Source organism: Hydractinia symbiolongicarpus, chromosome 13 (genome assembly GCF_029227915.1).
Source record: "Hydractinia symbiolongicarpus strain clone_291-10 chromosome 13, HSymV2.1, whole genome shotgun sequence".
Classification (NCBI taxonomy): Eukaryota; Metazoa; Cnidaria; class Hydrozoa; order Anthoathecata; family Hydractiniidae; genus Hydractinia; species Hydractinia symbiolongicarpus.
In genome coordinates this window covers 2,586,854-2,594,459 of record NC_079887.1, presented here as the reverse complement: position 1 = coordinate 2,594,459, position 7,606 = coordinate 2,586,854, and the positions used below count along the sequence as shown (strand labels likewise).

At 37.7% G+C, this 7,606-nt stretch overlaps 1 long non-coding RNA gene across 1 annotated transcript; it reads right to left on the bottom strand.

Moving 5' to 3' along the window:
• Nucleotides 1-3,999: 3,999 nt before the first annotated feature.
• On the bottom strand, nt 4,000-7,397 carry LOC130623989 (uncharacterized). Its single transcript, XR_008981168.1, has 3 exons — nt 7,294-7,397; nt 5,675-6,888; nt 4,000-5,005 (listed from the first exon to the last, which is right to left on the bottom strand). It is a non-coding gene; the product is annotated as an uncharacterized LOC130623989 (long non-coding RNA).
• Nucleotides 7,398-7,606: the final 209 nt, after the last annotated feature.

Genomic DNA, 7,606 nt, shown 5'->3' with positions numbered 1-7,606 from the left:
AATCGCCGGCAAACGAAAACCCGCTACTTCCCGTAAATCCCGGACTCAGCCCGTATAGTCAAAAGTATACAAAGAAAGTACCCAGGGAGTAAACTCATTTCCCGAACGATTTTTTAAATTATTTTTTCACCACTAAAGCCCATGAGATTGTAGTTTTTAAAAATGTTTTCATTTTTGATGAGACGCTGAATAAAAGAAGTTTAATTGCCGGCAAACGAAAACCCGCGACTTCCCGTAAATCCCGGACTCAACCCGTATAGTCAAAAGTATATAAAGAAAGTACCCAGGGAGTAAACTCATTTCCCGAACGAGTTTTTAAATTAATTTTCACCACTAAAACGCATTAGACCTGTAGTTTTCAGAAATGCTTTCATTTTTGATGAGACGCTTAATGAAAGTTGTTTAATCGCCGGCAAACGAAAACCCGCGATTTCCCGTAAATCCCGGGCTTGGCCCGTATAGTCAAAAGTATACAAAGATAGTACCCAGGGAGTAAACTCATTTCCCGAACGCTTTTTTAAATTATTATTTCACCACTAAAGCCCATGAGACTTGTAGTTTTTAAAAATGTTTTCATTTTTGATGAGACGCTGAATAAAAGAAGTTTAATTGCCGGCAAACGAAAACCCGCGACTTCCCGTAAATCCCGGACTCGGCCCGTATAGTCAAAAGTATACAAAGAAAGTACCCAGGGAGTAAACTCATTTCCCGAACGATTTTTTAAATTAATTTTCACCACTAAAACGCATGAGACTTGTAGTTTTCAGAAATGTTTTCATTTTTGATGAGACGCTTAATGAAAGTTGTTAAATCGCCGGCAAACGAAAACCCGCGATTTCCCGTAAATCCCGGGCTTGGCCCGTATAGTTGAATGTATACAAAGAAAGTACCCTGTGAGTAAACTCATTTCTTGAACGAATTTTTAAATTATTTTTTCACCACTAAAACGTATGAGACTTGTAGTTTTTAGAAATGTTTTCATTTTTGAGGAGACGCTTAATAAAAGTGGTTTAATCGCCGGCAAACGAAAAACCGCGATTTCCCGTAAATCCCGGGCTTGGCCCGTATAGTCAAAAGTATACAAAGAAAGTACCCAGGGAGTAAACTCATTTCCCGAACGATTTTTTAAATTCATTTTCACCACTAAAACGCATGAGACTTGTAGTTTTTAGAAATGTTTTCATTTTTGATGAGACGCTTAATGAAAGTTGTTAAATCGCCGGCAAACGAAAACCCGCGATTTCCCGTAAATCCCGGGCTTGGCCCGTATAGTGGAATGTATACAAAGAAAGTACCCTGTGAGTAAACTCATTTCCCGAACGAATTTTTAAATTATTTTTTCACCACTAAAACGTATGAGACTTGTAGTTTTTAGAAATGTTTTCATTTTTGAGGAGACGCTTAATAAAAGTGGTTTAATCGCCGGCAAACGAAAAACCGCGTTTTCCCGTAAATCCCGGGCTTGGCCCGTATAGTCGAATGTATACAAAGAAAGTACCCTGTGAGTAAACTCATTTCCGAAACGATTTTTTGAATTATCTTTTTACCACTAAAACGCATGAGACTTGCAGTTTTCAAAAATGTTTTCATTTTTGATGAGACGCTTAATAAAAGAGGTTTAATCGCCGGCAAACGAAATCCCGGGATTTCCCGTAAATCCCGGGCTTGGCCCGTATAGTCGAATGTACACAAAGAAAGTACCCAGAGAGTAACTTCATTTCCCGAACGATTTTTTAAATTTTTTTTTCACCACTAAAACGCATGAGACTTGTAGTTTTCAAAAATGTTTTCATTTTTGATGAGACGCTGAATAAAAGAAGTTTAATCGCCGGCAAACGAAAACCTGCGATTTCCCGTAAATCCCGAGTCAGCCCGTATAGTCAAAAGTATACAAAGAAAGTACCCAGGGTGTAAACTCCTTTCCCGAACGATTTTTTAAATTATTATTTCACCACTAAAGCCCATGAGACTTGTAGTATTTAAAAATATTTTCATTTTTGATGAGACGCTGAATAAAAGAAGTTTAATCGCCGGCAAACGAAAACCCGCGACTTCCCGTAAATCCCGGACTCAGCCCGTATAGTCAAAAGTATACAAAGAAAGTACCCAGGGAGTAAACTCATTTCCCGAACGATTTTTAAATTATTTTTTCACCACTAAAATGCATGAGACTTGTAGTTTTCAAAAATGTTTTCATTTTTGATGAGACGCTGAATAAAAGAAGTTTAATCGCCGGCAAACGAAAACCTGCGATTTCCCGTAAATTCCGGACTCGGCCGTATAGTCAAAAGTATACAAAGAAAGTACCCGGGGTGTAAACTCATTTTCCGAACGATTTTTTAAATTATTATTTCACCACTAAAGCCCATGAGACTTGTAGTTTTTAAAAATGTTTTCATTTTTGATGAGACGTTGAATAAAAGAAGTTTAATTGCCGGCAAACGAAAACCCGCGACTTCCCGTAAATCCCGGACTCGGCCCGTATAGTCAAAAGTATACAAAGAAAGTACCCAGGGAGTAAATTCATTTCCCGAACGATTTTTTAAATTAAATTTCACCACTAAAACGCATGAGACTTGTAGTTTTCAGAAATGTTTTCATTTTTGATGAGACGCTTAATGAAAGTTGTTAAATCGCCGGCAAACGAAAACCCGCAATTTCCCGTAAATCCCGGGCTTGGCCCGTATAGTCGAATGTATACAAAGAAAGTACCCAGAGAGTAACTTCATTTCCCGAACGATTTTTTAAAAATTTTTTTCACCACTAAAACGCATGAGACTTGCAGTTTTCAAAAATGTTTTCATTTTTGATGAGACGCTGAATAAAAGAAGTTTAATCGCCGGCAAAAAAAATCCCGCGATTTCCCGTAAATCCCGGGCTTGGCCCGTATAGTCGAATGTATACAAAGAAAGTACCCAGAGAGTAACTTCATTTCCCGAACGATTTTTTAAATTTTTTTTTCACCACTAAAACGCATGAGACTTGTAGTTTTCAAAAATGTTTTCATTTTTGATGAGACTCTGAATAAAAGAAGTTTAATCGCCGGCAAACGAAAACCTGCGATTTTCCGTAAATCCCGAGTCGGCCCGTATAGTCAAAAGTATACAAAGAAAGTGCCCAGGGTGTAAACTCCTTTCCCGAACGATTTTTTAAATTATTATTTCACCACTAAAGCCCATGAGACTTGTAGTATTTAAAAATATTTTCATTTTTGATGAGACGCTGAATAAAAGAAGTTTAATCGCCGGCAAACGAAAACCCGCGACTTCCCGTAAATCCCGGACTCAACCCGTATAGTCAAAAGTATACAAAGAAAGTACCAAGGGAGTAAACTCATTTCCCGAACGATTTTTTAAATTATTTTTTCACCACTAAAGCCCATGAGATTGTAGTTTTTAAAAATGTTTTCATTTTTGATGAGACGCTGAATAAAAGAAGTTTAATTGCCGGCAAACGAAAACCCGCGACTTCCCGTAAATCCCGGACTCAACCCGTATAGTCAAAAGTATATAAAGAAAGTACCCAGGGAGTAAACTCATTTCCCGAACGAGTTTTTAAATTATTTTTTCACCACTAAAGCCCATGAGATTGTAGTTTTTAAAAATGTTTTCATTTTTGATGAGACGCTGAATAAAAGAAGTTTAATTGCCGGCAAACGAAAACCCGCGACTTCCCGTAAATCCCGGACTCAACCCGTATAGTCAAAAGTATATAAAGAAAGTACCCAGGGAGTAAACTCATTTCCCGAACGAGTTTTTAAATTAATTTTCACCACTAAAACGCATGAGACCTGTAGTTTTCAGAAATGCTTTCATTTTTGATGAGACGCTTAATGAAAGTTGTTTAATCGCCAGCAAACAAAATCCCGCGATTTCCCGTAAATCCCGGGCTTGGCCCGTATAGTCGAATGTATACAAAGAAAGTACCCAGAGAGTAACTTCATTTCCCGACCGATTTTTTAAATTTTTTTTTCACCACTAAAACGCATGAGACTTGTAGTTTTCAGAAATGTTTTCATTTTTGATGAGACGCTTAATGAAAGTTGTTAAATCGCCGGCAAACGAAAACCCGCAATTTCCCGTAAATCCCGGGCTTGGCCCGTATAGTCGAATGTATACAAAGAAAGTACCCAGAGAGTAACTTCATTTCCCGAACGATTTTTTAAAAATTTTTTTCACCACTAAAACGCATGAGACTTGCAGTTTTCAAAAATGTTTTCATTTTTGATGAGACGCTGAATAAAAGAAGTTTAATCGCCGGCAAAAAAAATCCCGCGATTTCCCGTAAATCCCGGGCTTGGCCCGTATAGTCGAATGTATACAAAGAAAGTACCCAGAGAGTAACTTCATTTCCCGAACGATTTTTTAAATTTTTTTTTCACCACTAAAACGCATGAGACTTGTAGTTTTCAAAAATGTTTTCATTTTTGATGAGACTCTGAATAAAAGAAGTTTAATCGCCGGCAAACGAAAACCTGCGATTTTCCGTAAATCCCGAGTCGGCCCGTATAGTCAAAAGTATACAAAGAAAGTACCCAGGGTGTAAACTCCTTTCCCGAACGATTTTTTAAATTATTATTTCACCACTAAAGCCCATGAGACTTGTAGTATTTAAAAATATTTTCATTTTTGATGAGACGCTGAATAAAAGAAGTTTAATCGCCGGCAAACGAAAACCCGCGACTTCCCGTAAATCCCGGACTCAACCCGTATAGTCAAAAGTATACAAAGAAAGTACCAAGGGAGTAAACTCATTTCCCGAACGATTTTTTAAATTATTTTTTCACCACTAAAGCCCATGAGATTGTAGTTTTTAAAAATGTTTTCATTTTTGATGAGACGCTGAATAAAAGAAGTTTAATTGCCGGCAAACGAAAACCCGCGACTTCCCGTAAATCCCGGACTCAACCCGTATAGTCAAAAGTATATAAAGAAAGTACCCAGGGAGTAAACTCATTTCCCGAACGAGTTTTTAAATTAATTTTCACCACTAAAACGCATGAGACCTGTAGTTTTCAGAAATGCTTTCATTTTTGATGAGACGCTTAATGAAAGTTGTTTAATCGCCAGCAAACAAAATCCCGCGATTTCCCGTAAATCCCGGGCTTGGCCCGTATAGTCGAATGTATACAAAGAAAGTACCCAGAGAGTAACTTCATTTCCCGAACGATTTTTTAAATTTTTTTTTCACCACTAAAACGCATGAGACTTGTAGTTTTCAAAAATGTTTTCATTTTTGATGAGACTCTGAATAAAAGAAGTTTAATCGCCGGCAAACGAAAACCTGCGATTTTCCGTAAATCCCGAGTCGGCCCGTATAGTCAAAAGTATACAAAGAAAGTACCCAGGGTGTAAACTCCTTTCCCGGGCTTGGCCCGTATAGTCGAATGTATACAAAGAAAGTACCCTGTGAGTAAACTCATTTCTTGAACGAATTTTTAAATTATTTTTTCACCACTAAAACGTATGAGACTTGTAGTTTTTAGAAATGTTTTCATTTTTGAGGAGACGCTTAATAAAAGTGGTTTAATCGCCGGCAAACGAAAAACCGCGATTTCCCGTAAATCCCGGGCTTGGCCCGTATAGTCAAAAGTATACAAAGAAAGTACCCAGGGAGTAAACTCATTTCCCGAACGATTTTTTAAATTAATTTTCACCACTAAAACGCATGAGACTTGTAGTTTTCAGAAATGTTTTCATTTTTGATGAGACGCTTAATGAAAGTTGTTAAATCGCCGGCAAACGAAAACCCGCGATTTCCCGTAAATCCCGGGCTTGGCCCGTATAGTCGAATGTATACAAAGAAAGTACCCTGTGAGTAAACTCATTTCCCGAACGAATTTTTAAATTATTTTTTCACCACTAAAACGTATGAGACTTGTAGTTTTTAGAAATGTTTTCATTTTTGAGGAGACGCTTAATAAAAGTGGTTTAATCGCCGGCAAACGAAAAACCGCGATTTCCCGTAAATCCCGGACTCGGCCCGTATAGTCAAAAGTATACAAAGAAAGTACCCAGGGAGTAAACTCATTTCCCGAAAGATTTTTTAAATTAATTTTCACCACTAAAACGCATGAGACTTGTAGTTTTCAGAAATGTTTTCATTTTTGATGAGACCCTTAATAAAAGAGGTTTAATCGCCGGCAAACAAAATCCCGCGATTTCCCGTAAATCCCGGGCTTGGCCCGTATAGTCGAATGTATACAAAGAAAGTACCCAGAGAGTAACTTCATTTCCCGAACGATTTTTTAAATTTTTTTTTCACCACTAAAACGCATGAGACTTGTAGTTTTCAAAAATGTTTTCATTTTTGATGAGACTCTGAATAAAAGAAGTTTAATCGCCGGCAAACGAAAACCTGCGATTTTCCGTAAATCCCGAGTCGGCCCGTATAGTCAAAAATATACAAAGAAAGTACCCAGGGTGTAAACTCCTTTCCCGAACGATTTTTTAAATTATTATTTCACCACTAAAGCCCATGAGACTTGTAGTATTTAAAAATATTTTCATTTTTGATGAGACGCTGAATAAAAGAAGTTTAATCGCCGGCAAACGAAAACCCGCGACTTCCCGTAAATCCCGGACTCAGCCCGTATAGTCAAAAGTATACAAAGAAAGTACCCAGGGAGTAAACTCATTTCCCGAACGATTTTTTAAATTATTTTTTCACCACTAAAGCCCATGAGATTGTAGTTTTTAAAAATGTTTTCATTTTTGATGAGACGCTGAATAAAAGAAGTTTAATTGCCGGCAAACGAAAACCCGCGACTTCCCGTAAATCCCGGACTCAACCCGTATAGTCAAAAGTATATAAAGAAAGTACCCAGGGAGTAAACTCATTTCCCGAACGAGTTTTTAAATTAATTTTCACCACTAAAACGCATGAGACCTGTAGTTTTCAGAAATGCTTTCATTTTTGATGAGACGCTTAATGAAAGTTGTTTAATCGCCGGCAAACGAAAACCCGCGATTTCCCGTAAATCCCGGGCTTGGCCCGTATAGTCAAAAGTATACAAAGATAGTACCCAGGGAGTAAACTCATTTCCCGAACGCTTTTTTAAATTATTATTTCACCACTAAAGCCCATGAGACTTGTAGTTTTTAAAAATGTTTTCATTTTTGATGAGACGCTGAATAAAAGAAGTTTAATTGCCGGCAAACGAAAACCCGCGACTTCCCGTAAATCCCGGACTCGGCCCGTATAGTCAAAAGTATACAAAGAAAGTACCCAGGGAGTAAACTCATTTCCCGAACGATTTTTTAAATTAATTTTCACCACTAAAACGCATGAGACTTGTAGTTTTCAGAAATGTTTTCATTTTTGATGAGACGCTTAATGAAAGTTGTTAAATCGCCGGCAAACGAAAACCCGCGATTTCCCGTAAATCCCGGGCTTGGCCCGTATAGTCGAATGTATACAAAGAAAGTGCCCTGTGAGTAAACTCATTTCTTGAACGAATTTTTAAATTATTTTTTCACCACTAAAACGTATGAGACTTGTAGTTTTTAGAAATGTTTTCATTTTTGAGGAGACGCTTAATAAAAGTGGTTTAATCGCCGGCAAACGAAAAACCGCGATTTCCCGTAAATCCCGGGCTTGGCCCGTA